The following is a 21,359-nucleotide window of genomic DNA, read 5'->3' on the forward strand; positions in this document are numbered from 1 at the left end:
CATATTATTAATCTAAAAATCTCTGTGAACCGAATGGTGGAGAAATATATACTATGACAACCATTGTATTTTTAACCATATGAACATTACGAATGAAAATGTACTATCCATAAAATAAATTGACTGTACTTCATGATAATAGTTACTGTATGTATAATTTGTTTAGAGAATGATTCTTCCTGCAACTTTTGTCATGTGGCCTAATGCTATTAAATGATTTAGTAAGTGGTATAATGTGCCCACTTTCATTTTTAAGAGTGGCATAATCTACATTTCCATATCAAGTACGAAATGTAACCATTACCTGAATAAGATATATCAAACCTGCACATAGTGCCTGTGACGCAGTCGAGCCCGCCCCAAAGGGACTAACAGACCGCTGACAAACATCGTCATAATTTTTCCTTTCACCAACTTGAAAGCGAGAGAGATCTACAAACAGATAAGTATCATTACTTGTATCTGTTTATTCGCTTGTTTAATTACGCTAATTAATGCGGTAAATGTATGTGAGTATTGTGCTGTGGTTTTTGTTCATGCCACAGTGGTCTTGTGCCCCGCAAAAGCAGACGACTCTGTTGTCCCTTCCCAGGGATCAAACAACTTTAAGTCGGCTACTTGTGTTTTCTCTCAGACTGCTAGCTTCAGTTGATGTTTAAAAATAAAATTTCATTTTTTGTTATGAAAATTATATTAAATTAATTATAATTCAATGTTGTGTGAGAATTGTTTTCTCCATGTGTATTTTTTTTTACAGAAATATGAATTGGACTGAGACGCGCACTTTGGGCTTAGCTGCTTGCAGTGTCTCACTGCCACATTACTTCTGCTTGAATCGGTGTGAAGACTGTTAGGGCTCTAACAGTAGGCTTCCTTCAGTTTTCGGACTGTTGGTCAGGCAAGAGCATTATGCGTAGGTGGGCATATGTATGATCGCTCCCGTGGTAACTGTAGGTCCCAGACCTGCTTCCTTTCCTTCCAGTACTTTGTACAACAAACAAGGTTACCTTTTTCTGATTCACTAGCAGTTGTTGGGCTTAGCTCTCAGCTTCCTCCAGTCTCAGGGCTGTGTTGGTTTGCCAGAAGCTATATAGATCGGTATCCTTATATATTGATTCTTTGGTAACTGTAGGTTACAGACTTACCACCGTTGCCAGCAAACGAGGTTACAGTGCTGGTAGTGCACCGTACTGTATGCACTATACAGTGTACACCATACCATGCCCTGTACACCGTACCGTACCAAGGGTACCGTACTGTGAGTACCATACCGTGTGCACCATACCGCGGGTGTGTACCATGTACCACAGCATGTGTCGTATGTTGTGGGTACCGTACCATGGCATGTACTCATGGCAGTACTAGGTGCATTGCACCGTATATACATGTACTGTGTGACAACATGATACGAGTGCTTAGGCAACGTGCAGGAAGAGTAACCATTGGTTGCACAGTACCATCCCTGGTCCAGACCAGGGATGGTCAGCCTGTTCAGTTAGTAAGTGGTATTGCCTGTTACATAAGCGGCAAATGATTGTGTTGTCGAAATGTGGTTACTAACACTAACAGGCTTTACACCAACTGATTATGAGTATGACATGATAATATTCAATGTCGATTACCAAATTTTTTATCTGTGGTGTTACAATGTGATACGGTCAGTGTTTCATTCTTGCAAAAATGTTCTGACAGAGGGGGTCTCCCCCTGTCTGTGCAGAGTCACGCCGAGTTAGATGAGGCAAACCCAGGTCTCGTACTTGCAATATCTGGCAGACCCTCAGTGGGTATATTTATAAAACATTTTGAGCTGCAGGCTGTGTAATAGCTTGAAAAATTTCTTAGAATGGCCGTCAGGTCCCCAGCTGCTTGTGGACAGGTACCTTCCTTACTGTGGTGACAATCCATCGAATATAAAACACCAGGATCGGTATCCAGGGTGGCCAGGTGGCCCACCGGTGTTCGACAACGGGACCCGCGTGTTAGTGAAGGACAGTGACGTCAGTTCATAGCCAGGGAGGCAAACCTCTTGAGGCAGACCTCCTTCAAGGGGAGCCCCCAGTGCCTCAGAATGGAGGCTTCACGATTCAGGAGAGCAGAGACATACCTCTTTGCCTCCCAGGAATCAATTTTTTGTCTTTTATGGGGCTAAGTCCCATGGAAAAGCCCTCTCTAAGAAGATGCTATCAAAATGGATTACAGGTACAGTTTAGGACTGCCTTTGAGCGAGCCAACTTGCCCCCTTCCCTGAAATAGAAATGTAACCATTAACCTTCAAGGTTTGCACCACTTGAAATAAAACTAAGAATTAGCATACTAGTACAAAATACAGATTAACCTGTTTTATATTACTTAGTTTAGTATCATACCCCATTTATTATAACTATTTTTGAAAAGCCACTCGCCATGCACCAAGGTTCTTTGAGAAATTAACTCTCTTAACTCATCAAATGCTGCGTGACCGGGCTTTACTAAAGCCTCTTTTACATTGGCATGATCTACCCGGGTCAGAACCTACACGGGCAGAACCCAGTGTCATGCGGGCCAGGTACATGATTTCACACTGCTTCTGATAAAGCAGGGTTGACCTGGGTGACAGACGCAAGTAAACAATGCGCGTATCAATGCCCCGGAAGCAGCTAGTTACTGATGTTTCCATCCAAGCGTGTCTGGATTTCCCGATCAGCCCAAATGTTGATTAGAGCACATGTTTCTACATCCCTTCTGCAGTTTGGCTTATGGTGTGTCTCAATCAACAAAAATATGGCTAAACAGAAATGTTCCTTGCAGAAGTGAAACCTTCTGACAGACGTGGCTGTTTGTTATTGTGTCGGCTCATGAACGGCCATCAAGCATTTTGTCTTGCTCAGCCCGGGTCTAAGTGTGTCAACCCACATCCTGAGGTGGTTTCACACTGAGTGGGATTGTGACCCGGTAAACCAGGGTTAGTAGGAGGGCCACATGTTGTAATTAATCGGTGCATGATTTATTGACTATCTGTCCTTAAATTTCCAGAGCTTCGATTACATATTAGTGAATCGATGCATCAAATTAGAGCCCAGTTTGAAGTCTCCTGTTACCAGTGTGCATTAAAACCTTGTAACAGTTGGCTATCTGGGGTGCCAGGCAAATGCGTAATCTACCATATTTAACTGTCACCAATCCGCTACTAGGACATAGCAATTCACTTTTCTACATGTGACATCACTACACCCTATATATATATATATATATATATATATATATATATATATATATATATATATATATATATATGTACACACAGTACTGTGCAAAAGTTTTAGGCAGGTGTGAAAACATGCTGTAAAGTAAGAATGCTTTCAAAAATAGACATGTTAATAGTTTATATTTATCTATTAACTAAATGCAAAGTAAGTGAACAGAAGAAACATCTAAATCAAATCCATATTTGGTGTGACCACCTTTTGCCTTCAAAACAGCATCAGTTCTTCTAGGTACACTTGCACATCATTATTATATAATTATATAATTACATAAACTGTAACTCAGCAAAACAGTATATTAATTAATGTTGCACAAAGAGTTCTAGCACGTTTGTCCAAATAAAGGAGAAGAGAAAGATAAGGAAGTAAAGTCCATCTGTGCAGAGGAACACACCAAAGTAGCTTATTTCCATTAGTTTAAGAGCAATTGGGCTAATAGTACGCTCTTTTTTTTTTCAAGAGAGGAAAAAACAAACAATTTCTTTTTTCGAACCAGATGTAGATTTGACAGCAACGCGCTGTTGTGTTGCAGACTGAGCCAGACACACCACACTCATTGCTAGTCAAACAGGAACTTCCTTTATTAGCTTTTAGTCTTGTAACTTATACTTACAAAACATAACAGTGCCATCTAGTGGCTTTATATCAGATTGCTCTAATATATTAACTAACAGTACATCCCCCTTTCTTAAGTCGCAAAAAACAATGGTAACTCAATAAACCCCCAAGCCTGTAATATAAACACATAATACTCTATTGAAGGACAGGGTAGACTGCTTGAACCTTCTGCCACATGTACAAGGATTATTCTGCCCCAACATGTACATTGGCTAATAAGCTGCTAAATTAATATTCAAAATGTTTCAAAGTCCTTCAGAGATGTTGGGAGTCGTCTTTCTCTCTCTGGGTATCGTCTTGGAGGTATTGGCTCTGGAGAGCTCCCTGCTGGCTCAAGGCGGACTGGTGGGACCTCATCTGCTAGTTCTGTGACTATACTTGGTTCTGATGTATCTGAGAGCTTAACCGGAGCGATGGTGAGGTGTCATCTGTTTCTCCGAATGCTATGTCCCTGTACCCTGACAAAGTACGAACCGGGAGTACTTACCTTTTCTTGTACTATCACTTTTTGTTGAGAGTCCTGCACCCAGACGGGATGGCCAGGGTGTAAAGTGCTCAAGGTTTTTGCTCTATCAAAGTCTGTCAAAGTCTCGCTTTTGTTGTAATTTCGACTGGTTCTCTATCCCTAAAGTAGACAAATCTAAATGTAAAACTAAATCGCCAAAATGGTTTACTAGATCAACTAAAAAAACTATTCAGCGAAAAAAGGCACTTTACAGAGAGTTAAAAAGGAACCAAAAAGAAAGTACACAGAAAGAGTACACGGAACTGCAAACGCAAGTCAAAAAAGAAGTTAGAAAGGCCAAGAGAGAAATAGAAATGAACATTGCTAAGGGTGCTAAAACCAATTCCAAAATGTTTTTTCCAATATTACAACAGCAAGAGAACATTCAAACAGGAGGTTAAATGTCTAAGAGATACAAATGGCAAAATCATAGATGAAGAAAAAAAATAGAAATTTTTAGCATAAATGATTACTTTTCACAAGTTTTTACAAAGGAGGATACGGACAACATGCCCCACGTCATCCAGTTCCTAGCCAGTTTTAAATAACTTTAGCATAACCGAGGCAGAAATGTTAAAGGGACTAGGAGCTCTTAAAATAAACAAATCCCCTGAGCCGGATGAGATCCTCCCAGTAGTACTCAAAGAAATGAAAGAAGTAATTTACAAACCGCTAACCAAGATCATGCAGCAGTCTCTTGACACAGGCGTGGTACCGACAGACTGGAAAATTGCAAACGTAATACCGATCCACAAAAAGGGAAACAAAACTGAACCAGGTAACTACAGACCAGTAAGCCTGACTTCTATTATATGCAAACTTATGGAAACTATAATGAGATCCAAAATGGAAAATTACCTTTATGGTAACAGTGTCCTGGGAGACAGTCAACATGGTTTTAGGAAAGGGAGGTAATGTCTAACTAACCTGCTTGATTTTTTTGAGGATGCAACATCGATAATGGATAATTGCAAAGCATATGACATGGTTAATTTAGATTTCCAGAAAGCTTTTGACAAAGTCCCGCTGTTGTGTGAAATTTAATTACTTTAAATTTAAAAGGAAGTTGATGTGGAAGTAAATAAGACAATTACTTCACAGAGTAATTTCAAAAGGTCTTTTATTATTTCACACACACACACACACACACACACACACACACACACACAGTTACATACACAGATGCTATACTGCGAATAACGATATCCCTAACGGGACACAACCCAACAAGGTTACATACAAAGATTATATTAATCACAGATCAATACAATCCATGAGACGCAACTGAACTAATTCTTACCCTTCCAAGCGGATCGGGAGAGCCCTTCGACCCTGGTAAGAGAAAGCAGCTGTCTCCAAGAAATTACCGAGCAGGACTGTGCGCTAATCCTCACGGCTGACTCTCATCAGAGCAGGGGAGAACCCCGTCCTTTATAACTTACCAAGTTAGGCTTTTGCATGCGAGAGAGTAATTGGCCAGATCACTCCCTCGAGGCTCGGCCCTCTGAATAAACTATTCCTTTCCCTAGAACATTCTAACCAAAACAAGTTATATAAGCGTGACAAAAACAAGTTATATAAGATACGGGGTTATTATAGGGCAAGGGCACAGATGAACTCGAACGCATTTCTAGAACTTTCTAAAACACACTTTTTTTTATTACATTCGGTCCTTCGGTCGAGATTCATCTATGCACTGCCAAATACATTGTTCGCTGTGTAATTCTACGAAGATAGATACATAAACATATTTGCCATACACACAGAAGAAATACAATTCCCAATAATATTAAGATGGGATGGATTAATATATTTAATGTTCCTTTAGCCTTTGGTGACCATCCCTCAAATATGGACCACCACGCATCTTGTGCATTACGTTCAATAACTTTCCCTAACCCTAAGATGGTATTTTGTGCCATTATCGTTCTAATTTTTAATACAGTAGCATTGTGTTGATGTTGTTTTGCTAAGTCAACTAATTCAGACGATCGATTCAGCAATACTTGATGTTTTTGCAGGGAAATGTGAATTCCTGAATGCAGAACTTCCCACTGGATCCTGGTGAGAAGCTCTTGCTGAGAATGATTGGTTAACAAATAAGTATCATTTCCCCAATGCCAAAGATATATGTCTGATAAACACCCAGAATAAGGCACATAAGTAAGTTGTGGATGGGCATGCACCGTACTTACACATAATTTATGAGGGCCAACTTCGTGCAAAATTTCCCTCAACGGCTCATGTCTCCATTCACACAACCCCTGTCCGTCTGTAAAACACGGGTTAGTATATCCTGTCCTTAATAAGCAAACCATGCCTTGGTCTGTCTTGTCACAATCTAGTAAATCATATGTCTGATTAGTATGTGTATCCAACCACATGCCTGTAACCTGAAGATACCAGTGAGCTCCCCCAGCAATTATGGGATGCACATAGTACTTACATACAGGCGTCACTCTCGTTACATTATGCATAACATATCTCCCTATACACATAGTTTTGTTACACATAGTAGACTCTTTTACCACATTCACCCATAACTCTGAAATATTCCAAAAATTTTTATATTCATGATTACTTTGTCGTAGAATCAATGATTGTACTTTGGTACGTTGATGAGATGCATATAACATTTGTAATGTACATTCTGTCCAGTTCATCCACTTGGTAATGTTCTGCCACTGTTGTAGAGTTACGTTAGTTATGTCTATGACCAGCTCGGATGCTACTCGGTCCCAGTACGCTTGATACACATGCATGAGCGCACCGTCGGGCATCCACTGTACAATTTTATCCAGGGCCATCCGAGTATTATAGCCCACATTTTGCAATTTATGTGCCGTTACTTGTCCGTCAATTGTGTTCATGAGTCCTAGTCCAGTCCCTGTTCCCCCCAGTAGGGTATCATACCAGGCACGTTTAGTACGCCAGGTACATTCAGGAAGTGGAGGAAACTTAATCGTAAAGTGCACATGAGTTGAGACTAGAGGATGTGCCATACGAGTACATGTATGTATGAGGGGTATTACATGAGCATTCATATTCTTTGGTCGATCAGGCATAACCCAGATGTCATACAAATATGTGGTGCGATTAGTTATCTTGGTAGCGTTCATTATCCATATCGTCTTATTAGGACATATTTGATCAGTAATGTTTTGTAAGCATGTAAGTGAGGTACGATTTGCCACACAGAGGGAAACGTGACTTGATACATTCACACAGGGACCTGCCGTCACCACACACGCCGGTCGATTGTCGACATTGCAATTTTTACAGCACCACAGTGTCCCAGTGACGTTGGCGAATGAACACTTTGTATTACCATTGCAGGTGAAGTTATCTTGGGTTTGGGTTTTGGTGTAGTTATTCCAGCTCAGCGTGACCCGATCCTGCTTTGTTAATTGATGTCCTAGAGACCAGGCCTGCAGCATCCCCACCACTGCCAATATCGCCTTCGTTCGCCACACCCAGTGCTTCATGGTGAATCTGCAAACAAACATACACACTCACAACTCATTAGTTTTCTCTTATGTAACATTTAGTAGCTGGGACATGTTCCCAGCCCTCTTCACCAGGTTTCATTATTGCTACCGTATTATCTTTTCCTACTGCAATCACATCTGCCGATTGTGGCGGTCCTTCCGCCTGTTGTACCCACACTTCAGCTCCATTAATGTCCGTGGACCCAAACCCTCCTATTCCTCTAGCTGTGTTAGTTAAGGGTTTATTTACTTCTGTGACATCATTCATATTACATGGTTTTATTAGTAATTGTGCTATCTTGTCTCCTTTGTTTAGGACAATTGGGACCTCTGACGTGTTTTGCAATACCACCTGTAGAGGTCCTTGATAATTTCTGTCAATAATCCCTGCCATCACAATCACTCCTTTAATGCTAACCCTGATCGAGGAAGAACATGTCCGTAAGTTCCCTTCGGACATTCCAATCCTAACCCTGTGTTTATTTTCACTACTTCATGTGGTATTAACGTACAAGTCTGCAAGCTTTTTAAATCAAGCCCTGCTGATCCTGGGGTGCCTCGAATAGGAATTGACGCTTCTGGGTCTACCACATTTTAATGGGGCCCTGTTCACACTGTGTCATCTTTATCACGGGGTGCACTAAGCGTTGCAATGGAGTTTGTCCTGCTGCCACTGGTCGATTATTTAATATTTGAACTGCTAAAACCAATCGATCCTTCCATCCTCTCAGCGTATTGTCACTACTTAATTTTCTTAATTGCATTTTCAATAACCCATTCATACGTTCAATTAATCCCGCTGCCTGAGGATAATATGGGATATGATATATCCATTCAATATGTTTGTCTGTTGCCCACGCACGTACTTTTCCTCCTGTAAAGTGCGTACCATTATCTGACTGTATTTGCAATGGCGTCCCATAATAAGTCTCTATTAACTTCAAACATGCGAGTGTACTAAATTGATTAGCTCGTCTACACGGAAGGCACACCACAATTCCCGTAAACGTGTCTACTGCAGTACAAACATATTTACATCCTTTAGATTCTGGCAGGGGTCCAATAAAATCTATCTGCCAGATTTGGTTCGGTTCTTTCCCTCGTGCAATTTGACCTTGAATGATCTGTGGTAATCCCTGTTTTCGGAAATGCTGACAAGTATCACATTGTAACACAGCCGATTTTACTTCATCTATTGACAAATAAATTCCTCGCTGTCGTGCCCATTCACGTGTAGCTTGCACTCCCCAATGTCCTGATTTTATGTGTGCCCATTCAGCTACATCAGGGCACTCTGTCGGTTTCTTACTTCAATTGGCATATTATGTACAATAGAATCTACCGTTGCATTGTGAAGAGCTTCTGCAGAAATCGAATGGGTATGTGCGTCTACATGTGTAATTGTCATCTGCATAGTTTGGACCTTCTCCCATATTTTTTCCCACAGTTCTTTTCCCCACACTTCTTTAGTTTTTATTTTCCATCCCTGTTGTTGCCAAGTTGGCATCCATACACACAACCCATTTGCTACAGACCAGGAATCAGTATAAATTCTGCACTCAGTAATTCCTTCCTGATCTAAAGCCAACACTACTGCCTGTAATTCTGCCCATTGAGTGCTATGTCCTGTCCCTACCTTTTCTAAGATCTGTTTTGTTTCTGGATTGAACGCCGCTGCTTTCCATTTTCTTTGTCCAGCGATAAACTTTGCTGAACCATCGGTAAACCATGCATGTTTCTTTTGCTCTTTACTCAATGCATCATAAGGACATCCCCATTTTACCGGTGATTCTACTAAGGGTTTAACCTCTATAGTAAGCTCTCCTGTTTCGGGTATCTCTGCTATCTGTTCATGCAATACTGATACCCCCTTTGGTCCTGGCTTGGCTCGGTCTGCCACATACCATTTCCATTTAATAATACTGCTTTCCTGAGCCCCTCCTATTCTGTGCGTAGAGGGGTTGCTATTTACCCATGTTAAAATAGGTATTTTAGGTCTTAATATTACTTCTCGTCCCACTGTTAATTGCTCAGTATCCATAAGTGCCCAATAACAAGCTAAAAGTTGTCGTTCAAACAGAGTATATCTTGCTCCGGCTTCTGGTAGTTTCTGTGACCAAAACCCTAAAGGACGTCTTTTACCCTGTTGCTTTTGCCATAGTGACCAGTTGGCATACTGATTATCAGCAGACACCTGTAATTCTACTGGCCCCGATAATATCTTAGCTAAAGATACCGCCTGCTGTATAGCCTCTTGTGCTAACTGGAACGCTGTGTCCTGTTCAGGTCCCCATTCAAAGGTGTTCTTTTTACGCGTTACCTTATATAGAGGCTGTAGGATTTGTCCTAAATGTGGTATGTGATGTCGCCAATATCCAAATAATCCTATATACCTCTGCACGTCAGTTTTAGTCTGTGGTATGGCACATTCTAAGATTTTAGCTCGTGCTTTAGGTAGGATTTCTCTCTCTCCCTTGTTCCACTGTATTCCTAAAAACTTCACTACTGTTGCAGGTCCCTGTATCTTGGCGGGATTTATTTCCCACCCCTTTTCCCTCATTACAGCAATTACCAAGTTTAAAACCTCTTGTACCTGCCCTTCTGTCATCCCCTGTATCATTATATCATCGATGTAATGTGATATCAACAACCCAGGTGGTAAGGTTATTTCATCCAAATGTTCAGCCACTATTCGATGACATATCGTAGGACTGTGTAAATATCCCTGTGGTAATCTAGTAAAAGTATACTGTCTTCCTTCCCACGTAAACGCAAATTGCTCTTGTCTATTTTCTGGTATTGGTATAGTAAAGAAAGCATTTGCTAAATCAATTACTCCATACCATGTGCCAGCATGCTGCTGCACCCGTTCAATAATACTAATAGTATCGGGTACTGCAGCAGTTAACGGGGGTGTATGTTTATTCAACTCACGATAATCTACTGTCATTCTCCATGTACCGTCAGATTTCTTTACTGGCCAAATTGGGTTATTCCATGCTGTAGTACAGGTTTTCAATACCCCCGCTGCCACATAGTCTTTAATTGTTTCAGTAATTTCTGTATGTCCACCAGGAATTCTGTATTGCTTCATCGCAACTCGTTTAGTGGCTATTGGTATGGGAAATGGTTCCATTTTTACCTTTCCCACTAGTACAGGTCGTGCTTGTACACTATCTCCAAATTGAAATTTACCATCAGCTAAAGGTAAAGTCATACCTCTTAATATATCCATACCTATAATCCATTCTTTTAGTGGAGTAACCAACACTGAGTATTCCTTGGCAGGTAACTGCCCTATTTTTGTCGAATTATTGTTTGTGTTGCTATGATGGGGCGCCCCCCCCCAGCCCCGTAACTGTCACTCTAGGTTCTTTAAATCTTGCTGAATTACCGTGTATTAAAATGGCCTCCGCCCCCGTATCAATCAATGCCCCCACTTTTAGTACATTTTTACTTTTCCAATGTATTTCTAATGGTACATGTGGTCTAATATCATCATACAACCATAAAGCTCGAATTTGTTTGTTGGGGGCTTGGCCGGCATCCTAGTAGTGACCTTCGTGTTTCATTTGAGCTAATTCAGCAAGTGGGTAGAGACGTCCCTTTTTATTTTTCCCTTTTTTCTTTTTCTTTCCTCCCTGTCTTTTTCTTCCTCAACATACGCTTACTTTCCTCATCTTCATCATCCTCATCAGATGCCGACTCCTCTTCCTCTGAGGTGGAGGATACCTCTTCCTTTCTCTTTTTATGCACATCGTGGTTTTGACAAAAACATTCAGCAGTAAAAGGTCTGACTTGTTTAAGTAACCCGTGTTGTTTACACATTTTAAACAAATCGTCTGTCGGTTTTCCGTCAATATTTTCCTTTGGCACCCCTGCTTGTATTAATTTAGACCACAAATCTTTTCGAGGGATTCTTTTTTTACCACCTCCCCCGTTCCCCTGGTTCCCTTGGTAGTTACCACGGAATGTCCACTGTGTATTCTCTTTCTTTTCTTCCTGTGTGCTCCAGTCTCCTAAGTCACCCAGTTCTCTAATTTTAACTACCACTCTCCCTATCTCTGTGCCCACTTCTGATATTAATAAAGCCAGTATGGCTCCCTTATATGGTGGCGGCGCGTCTCGTATTACAGCAGCGCATACACCAGCAGTCAAAGAGAACTCATCTAATTCATGCGCGTGTCCAGTATACACAGCTTCTCTCATAGTTAACTCCCGTAAGCGCTGTATGCATTCACTCAAAGTGTCTTGTTGTGTGTAATCCTCAGTAGACAATTGAGCAGTTATTATGTTGCCTTGTGGACCAGCAACTTGTCTGCGTCTAACAATAGGTTTAGCTTGCAAAGGGGGTGGTTTGGATTCAAGGTCTGGTTCATCATTTGGATCTGGGTCAGGATTATCCGGGTCCCAAATATAGTCCCGGTCATCCGTGTCCGAGCTCCAAATGTCACCATCCCATCGTTCCGGATCCCACCCTGCTACATTTGCACTAGCCACGAACGCACAGATCTTTTGCTTACTCAGCGTTTTCTTTTTTTTAGCATTAACTTTAGCAATATACACCGCAGCCCTCTCTGCCATTCCTGTCGTTTGCTGTAATTTTCCTCGCAAAACATCACACTGTGCCTGTGCAAGGGATGCACGTCCCATTGCATCAGACAATTCTACTATTTGCCGTTCTTGCCTTTTTTTTACTTGTTCCAACTCCTCATCCTTAATGCGGTAAGCCGTATACACAATCCATAATCTACGTTGCAATGCTCGTATTGGATCTTTATTACCAACTGGTACTTTCTTTAGACATGTTGTTAATTGTTCAGGTTTTGCTTATTTCAATAGTTTAAACCAAGATTCTGGCAGCCCTCCGCCCTTTCTTAATTCTTGTGCCCCATCACTATAAATGGTTTCATCCCATTCAGGCAGCACCTCAGGCTCAAGCTCCTTATTCTTGCGTTTAAACATTGTGATTATTTACGTCCAAACTTCCTTTTATGATCCCGCCGACTACGCCAATAATGTTGTGTGAAATTTAATTACTTTAAATTTAAAAGGAAGTTGATGTGGAAGTAAATAAGACAATTACTTCACAGAGTAATTTCAAAAGGTCCTTTATTATTTCACACACACACACACACACACACACACACACACACAGTTACATACACAGATGCTATACTGCGAATAACAATATCCGATAACGCGTTACCTTATATAGAGGCTGTAGGATTTGTCCTAAATGTGGTATGTGATGTCGCCAATATCCAAATAATCCTATATACCTCTGCACGTCAGTTTTAGTCTGTGGTATGGCACATTCTAAGATTTTAGCTCGTGCTTTAGGTAGGATTTCTCTCTCTCCCTTGTTCCACTGTATTCCTAAAAACTTCACTACTGTTGCAGGTCCCTGTATCTTGGCGGGATTTATTTCCCACCCCTTTTCCCTCATTACAGCAATTACCAAGTTTAAAGCCTCTTGTACCTGCCCTTCTGTCATCCCCTGTATCATTATATCATCGATGTAATGTGATATCAACAACCCAGGTGGTAAGGTTATTTCATCCAAATGTTCAGCCACTATTCGATGACATATCGTAGGACTATGTAAATATCCCTGTGGTAATCTAGTAAAAGTATACTGTCTTCCTTCCCACGTAAACGCAAATTGCTCTTGTCTATTTTCTGGTATTGGTATAGTAAAGAAAGCATTTGCTAAATCAATTACTCCATACCATGTGCCAGCATGCTGCTGCACCCGTTCAATAATACTAATAGTATCAGGTACTGCAGCAGTTAACGGGGGTGTATGTTTATTCAACTCACGATAATCTACTGTCATTCTCCATGTACCGTCAGATTTCTTTACTGGCCAAATCGGGTTATTCCATGCTGTAGTACAGGTTTTCAATACCCACGCTGCCACATAGTCTTTAGTTGTTTCAGTAATTTCTGTATGTCCACCAGGAATTCTGTATTGCTTCATCGCAACTCGTTTAGTGGCTATTGGTATGGGAAATGGTTCCATTTTTACCTTTCCCACTAGTACAGGTCGTGCTTGTACACTATCTCCAAATTGAATTTTACCATCAGCTAAATGTAAAGTCATACCTCTTAATATATCCATACCTATAATCCATTCTTTTAGTGGAGTAACCAACACTGAGTGTTCCTTGGCAGGTAACTGCCCTATTTTTAGTCTAATTATTGTTTGTGTTGCTATGATGGCGCGCCCCCCCCCCCAGCCCCGTAACTGTCACTCTAGGTTCTTTAAATCTTGCTGGATTACCGTGTATTAAAGTGGCCTCCGCCCCCGTATCAATCAATGCCCCCACTTTTTGTACATTTTTACTTTTCCAATGTATTTCTAATGGTACATGTGGTCTAATATCATCATACGACCATAAAGCTCGAATTTGTTTGTTGGGGGCTTGGCCGGCATCCTAGTAGTGACCTTCGCGTTTCATTTGCGTTTCATGTCTAAAGAAAGTACCAGTTTGTAATAAAGATCCAATACGAGCATTGCAACGTAGATTATGGATTGTGTATACGGCTTACCGCATTAAGGATGAGGAGTTGGAACAAGTAAAAAAAAGGCAAGAACGGCAAATAGTAGAATTGTCTGATGCAATGGGACGTGCATCCCTTGCACAGGCACAGTGTGATGTTTTGCGAGGAAAATTACAGCAAACGACAGGAATGGCAGAGAGGGCTGCGGTGTATATTGCTAAAGTTAATGCTAAAAAAAAGAAAACGCTGAGTGAGCAAAAGATCTGTGCGTTCGTGGCTAGTGCAAATGTAGCAGGGTGGGATCCGGAACGATGGGATGGTGACATTTGGAGCTCGGACACGGATGACCGGGACTATGTTTGGAACCCAGATGATCCTGACCCAGATCGAAGTGATGAACCACACACACACACACACAGTTACATACACAGATGCTATACTGCGAATAACTATATCCCTAACGGGACACAACCCAACAAGGTTACATACAAAGATTATATTAATCACAGATCAATACAATCCATGAGACGCAACTGAATTAATTCTTACCCTTCCAAGCAGATTGGGAGAGCCCTTCGACCCTGGTAAGAGAAAGCAGCTGTCTCCAAGAAAATACAGAGCAGGACTGCGCACTAATCCTCACGGCTGACTCTCATCAGAGCAGGGGAGAACCCCGTCCTTTATAACTTACCAAGTTAGGCTTTTGCGTGCGAGAGAGTAATTGGCCAGATCACTCCCTCGAGGCTCGGCACTCTGAATAAACCATCCCTTTCCCTAGAACATTCTAACAAAAACAAGTTATATAAGATACAGGGTTATTATAGGGCAAGGGCACAGATGAACTCGAACGCATTTCTAGAACTTTCTAGAACACACTTTTTTTTATTACACCTGCATAAAACATTAATTCTCAAACTGAACGCAGTAGGGATTCAAGGAAACACATGTACATGGATTAGGGAGTGGTTAACATGTAGAAAACAGAAAATACTGATTAGAGGAGAAACCTCGGAATGGAGTGAGGTAACCATTGGAGTACCACAGGGATCAGTATTAGGTCCTCTGCTATTCCTAATCTACATTAATGATTTAGATTCTGGTATAGTAAACAAACTTGTTAAATTCGCAGACGACACAAAAATAGGAGGAGTGGCAAACACTGTTGCAACAGCAAAGGTCATTCAAAATGATCTAGACAAGATTCAGAACTGGGCAGACACATGGCAAATGACATTGAATAGAGAAAAGTGTAAGGAACTGCACACAGTAAATAAAAATGTGCATTATAAATATCATATGAGAGATACTGAAATTGGAGAAGGAATCTATGAAAAAGACCTAGGAGTTTTTGTTGACTCAGAAATGTTTTCATCTAAACAATGTGGGGAAGCTATAAAAAAGGCCAACAAGATGCTCGGATACATTGTGAAAAGTGTTGAATTTAAATCAAGGGAAGTAATGTTAAAACTGTACAATGCATTAGTGCGACCTCATCTTGAATATTATGTTCAGTTCTGGTCACCTCGCTATAAAAAAGATATTGCTGCTCTAGAAAGAGTGCAAAGAAGAGCGACCAGAATTATTCCAGGTTTAAAAGGCATGTCATATGCAGACAGGCTAAAAGAATTGAATCTGTTCAGTCTTGAACAAAGAAGACTACACGGCGACCTAATTCAAGCATTCAAAATTCTAAAAGGCTAAAAGGTATTGACAATGTTGACCCAAGGGACTTTTTCGACCTGAAAAAAGAAACAAGGACCAGGGGTCACAAATGGAGATTAGACAAAGGGGCATTCAGAACAGAAAATAGGAGGCACTTTTTTACACAGAGAATCGTGAGGGTCTGGAATCAACTCCCCAGTAATGTTGTTGAAGCTGACACCCTGGGATCCTTCAAGAAGCTGCTTGATGAAATTCTGGGATCAATAAGCTACTAACAACCAAACGAACAAGATGGGCTGAATGGCCTCCTCTTGTTTGTAAGCCTTCTTATGTTCTTATGTTCTTAAGAACCTGTTGGGGTCCAAGATTTTTCTGAAGTCGACGTGGATAAATTAATCAGTCCTTTTTCTATTCTTTTTTTTTTTTTTTTATTATATGGCTATTACATTAGCCCCCACCCCCACACCAGACCGCGATCGGTAATTAAATATTTAAAAGCACATCAGCCAAGTTTCAGTTTTGTTTCAATGTTAATTTAAACCTTGGTTCCATATTAATATATATCAGTGGTGGCTGGTGTCCAAAATTTGTGGATGTTCACACTTCAGATGTAGCTGACGGGGTGGGGTCTGTAAGGGTGGCATCCAGGGGACCGACCTCAGTGGTAGATGCACTGTCTAGTGGATCTGTTTCTTGCTGGAAGCAATACAAAAAGTTTGCTCTGTGATGTCTTATCGTGGCATACTTTTCAATTACTTTATTATTAAAGTCAGGAATGTCAGTGATCATGTCTTTTTCAATTGATAACATAGCTAAAGCATTTAATCGTTCAATTTTCATACTGTTTTTCAAGAAGGTTTTTATCCGTTTCAGTGTTGAGAAGCACCTTTCTGCCTCTGCTGTACTCATTGGAGTGGTAATAACTATCTTCAGTAATTTTGTAATCTCCGGAAATGTTTTGTCCAAGTTGTTATATATCATCAGTTCATGCATACTTAATGCATTTTCAGCACTTTTAAAATCTTTAGTTTCATACACTGTTTGTAAGTCAATGCATAAAGAGGTCTTTCCAAGCGTTGGATATGCTTGAATTGTTTCTTCTAGTACACTGTCTGGGAAAGCTACCTGATACTCATCAAAATGATCACTTTGCAGCAATTTTGCAACAACAAGGTGCTTTCTGAAGGCAAATTGTTCCTTGGCATGAGAGATTATGATGTCACAAAATTTTCAAGGCAGCTGTGTCACAATTCAGTGGTATTTGGGCCTCTTCTTCTTTTTTGCATTGGTGGCAGGTTCTCAGGAAGGCTGGATTCTAGTGTTTCAACAGATGCTTGGATGTCCTGAATGCTTTAAACAAATTGAGAGACCGCTGCATTAGCATGAACAGATGTGATACTTCTTGCCTGAAGTTTTCCATAAAAAATATACACTTTCAGCATTGTCTTTTGGAACAAATACAGGAAGTACAGAAACTGTCATTGAGGCTATGGCAAAAACCATTTGCTTCTCTAACTGTGATGCTGTCAAAGTCTCCTGAATCGCTGATTGTTTGAAAACACTCCAGCAGATGTTCACGCTGTTCAAACACTGTCCTCACTGCTCGACTACGAAAATTTCAACTGGTTTGAGGGGCAGAACCAGAGGGTCTGAAAAAAAATTCAAGCCTTTGAAACTTGACTTGCTGCTTGACCCATTATTAGATTTAGTTGATGGGCACAGCAATGGACATAATGTGCATTTGGATATTTGTCCCTTACAAGCTTCTGGATCCAACCAGTCTCGCAATGCATTACACTAGATCCATCATAGCTTTGTGCAATTATTTTAGCCTTTTCACGTTCTTCTGTGAATATGGCATCTAGCTGTTGCATAATGGCGGTGGAAATAGCTTCAGCATTTCCATGTTTCAACTCTGTTGTGTTTCAGTTTCAGTTTGCTTTTGCGTTGGAGAGTTTTGTATTTTAAAAGAAAGGAATATCTTCTTTAAAAACCTGGAACCTGACTGTTCATTTTGATTATTTCTGTTAGAACCTTTTTTTTGTTGGCCCTTGTGCCTATTTAGTTGATTATTTTATTTAATAAAATAACTTTATTTTTGCCTCTATTCTGTCTCTGAGCCTCAATCCACTCGCCAGCCTGTCACATGTACCTAAAAACTAGTACACTTTGGGAAATATTTGTAATGTCACTGGTTTCATCCACTTGAATAGCAACATAATCTGTCAGTTTCAGTTCTTTCACAATTCTTTCCTTGCAAACATGCAGCCTAGAAGTTCATTTTGAACAGTCTTTGAGGTGCCTTTAAAGACTGTTGCCATCTTCAAGTGTGTTTCCATGGCCTGGTCAGTCTTTGAAACAAAATCCGCCAGTCCAAGAAACACACCAGGATTAGATGATGATGTTTCATCATGACCTCGTAGGGCCAATTCAAAAGCTCCACAGAACTTTATGCACTCAATGATGCGTGTAAGTATGTGTCGGTTTTTAGACACTTCTTCATTGTGCTTCTTTATGGTGTTTCGGTAAGCACTACTAAGTTGTATAGTAATATTCACTCTACCTAACATATCTAGACAGATTTCACATGTTTTATGAACTCTAGAAACCTCATGCTTTTTTGATTTGGAGGAAAGATGTTGCAGGTTTGTAACTCCAGTTCTTGGTCATGCTGCATTCTTGGCCATCCCGAGCCTTAGCAAAAAGGAGACAAGGAAAACAAAACAGTGCATTGTGGCTTTCACTTGCACAACCCCATGGCCTCGGCTTATACCAGGATGAGTGTGTGCTCGTCCTCTGTCACTGTTCATCTGCACTAATTTTATGGGAGGTCTGCACGGTCCCAACCTTTTGATTTGGAGTTTCTGCACTTCCTCCAGTGTAGCAAAATTATTTGCTAACAGAAATTCTGCTGTATTCATGACTTCTTAGAATATTAAAACCTGGCTATATAGTAGTGGCAGAAAAGACTGATCTAATATTTGAAAACATCTAGAAAAAAATAAAAAATAAAGAAAAAAGACCTGACTCGGATCGACAGGATTTTATATTTGTTTATTAACCGATAAACATATACTGTACGCTATATTTAATAACCGGTTATCCTAAACAGGTAGTGGTTGGTACTCGGTAAATTTACAACAAAACTGCCGAACGCGGAAAGAAGCACTGTTTAAGAGCAGCAGCCTCAAGAGAAAACAAGATAAATGGCGCAAAATAAAAATATGAAAACAACAATATATGTGGAATATGAAAATAAAGATAGACAAGAATAATTAGAATAGCAATATGGAAACAGCTTAAATGTGTTCGTTTTGCAAAGCAACACTCTGCAAGACTGAGAGACACAGTTTTGTGCAGTTTGTATTTAGCCTTGGTTATCTTGACACAAGCACACTGATCGCCGTGTTCGCTACCAGGCTGTGCTCCATCCAGACCTTTTTAAACCAATCATAACCAGTCCTGGCTGACGGCTGGTTGCTACTGTGCATGTGCACAGCGTGTTTAGGTGCTCGCATTTCTGAGTGAACATAGCTCGTCTTCAGTCTATTAAACAGATGGGATTGATGTGCCAGTGTCACGTGAGTGGGGGAAATGAAACACACGTCACCCAGACAATGGGAAGTTCAATTCATTCAAAATGCTGGGGGTTCGAAGAAACAGGCGAACACTGTTAACCAACCGCCACTGATTTTATGGCGGACTGATTTTATATATATATATATATATATATATATATATATATATATATATATATATATATATATATATATATATATATATATATATTGGCTTGGAGCGACGGCGGACCTTTGCTCAGAGTTGTACGAGCTAACATCAACACCAATTTTGTGACATTTTGGTTTCGGCGCCAACATAATTTACTGTATGAAAAATAAAATAAAACTTTACGTGCTGTAGCTGGGATACGGGTTTGTTGTAGTATATAGCATGATGGGTATATAGCGGTGTGGTAATGTACTGTATGTCCATTGCGCTCTGACATACTAGTATTAATAATTACTGTACCTTGGTCCTAAATATTCTCTCTCTGACTGGTCCAAGGCGGCGGCGGCGGCGGCTCCTCCCTCCCCTGCTCTGAGAGCGGCGGCGGCCGGGCCGAGGGAGACCACGCCTGTCGCGGCGGCGGCCCGGCTCCCTCTGGCAGCGGAGGCGGCCCGGCTCCCTCTGGCTTCTGGGAGTGGCGGCTCCTCCCTCTCTGGCTCTTGGGACGACGGCAGATCCTCCTCCCTCACTGGCTCTGGGAGCGACGGAGGCTCCTCCCCCTTCTCTGGCTCTGGGAGCGACGGCGGACTGGTCAAAATGGGATACTTGGCATTGTACAGACACATTTTTTATACTGTTATGTTAATATTAACTGGAGTAAAATTACTTACCGGTCAGGGTGCTTAGTCTTCAAATGTTGGGTGAAGTTAGACGATGTTCCAAGTTTTTCGTATATTTTTGCTTTACAGTGTAGACAAGATGCAGCCTGCTTGTTCTTCTCCCGGTCAATAGTGTAATCTTTGAAAGAGAACTCCACCACCGCAGGTACTTTCAGTGTGCTGCTTTCCGTATTGTCGAATATGCAGTTAACTTACATGATGTCTTCTTCCCGCCCCATATTACGCTTGATTCCGGCTTGCTGCTTATGATGTTTTGATCATAGAACGGTGCTATAGGCTACAAAAATGTTTCCTTAGCAACGGTCTTGGCATTCACTGCACAAGCCTGCTTGTAGAGAGGGGCTGCCGCAGCGTACGTTTTGATTTTTAAAATGTATTTTATCACTTAGACAATGACTCGAGTCAGATTGAGACTTTTGTGCGAGAGTCGAGTCACGTCTTTTGAGCATTGACTCGAGTGGAGTCATTGACTCGAGTCATTACAACTCTGGTGAGATCACCAGAAACTCTCCAGTAAGCTTTCATTGAAGTTTTTGACTTTACCTCATCTGGTCATCCTAACTGACCATGGTGCATGACTTGACAAAGCAACTTGTCAGCCTTCTGCTCAACTTTAAGCTGTTGCAGATGTTTCTCTGTAATGGGAAGGGTTGAGATAACTGAGTGTACATACCACTCAAGAAGTTGTTCCTCGGGCAGGTTATTTGGTTGCGTAGTCATTGAAATAGGTGATCTGGGTAGTGTGTCTGCTGTGGCTAGACTCTTCCCAGGAACATTTGAGATGGAGAACTGAAAGTGCAGGAGTTGCCCGGATACTCAGTTTTTGAGGAAGGCCTGTTCTAGACAGATTCACAGTTGTGCCATATTCTCTCAATTTCTTAATAATGGACTTTACAGTGCTCCGGGGGATATTCAATGCCTTGGAAATGTT

At 41.0% G+C, this 21,359-nt stretch overlaps 1 protein-coding gene across 5 annotated transcripts in view; it reads left to right on the plus strand.

Annotated features, from left to right (window-relative positions):
- LOC121330953 (C-Jun-amino-terminal kinase-interacting protein 3-like) overlaps nucleotides 1–21,359 on the plus strand; it is a 227,200-nt gene that overhangs the window by 176,334 nt on the left and 29,507 nt on the right. The window lies entirely within an intron of this gene.

Source organism: Polyodon spathula, chromosome 18, assembly GCF_017654505.1.
Source record: "Polyodon spathula isolate WHYD16114869_AA chromosome 18, ASM1765450v1, whole genome shotgun sequence".
In the NCBI taxonomy this organism is placed as follows: domain Eukaryota; kingdom Metazoa; phylum Chordata; class Actinopteri; order Acipenseriformes; family Polyodontidae; genus Polyodon; species Polyodon spathula.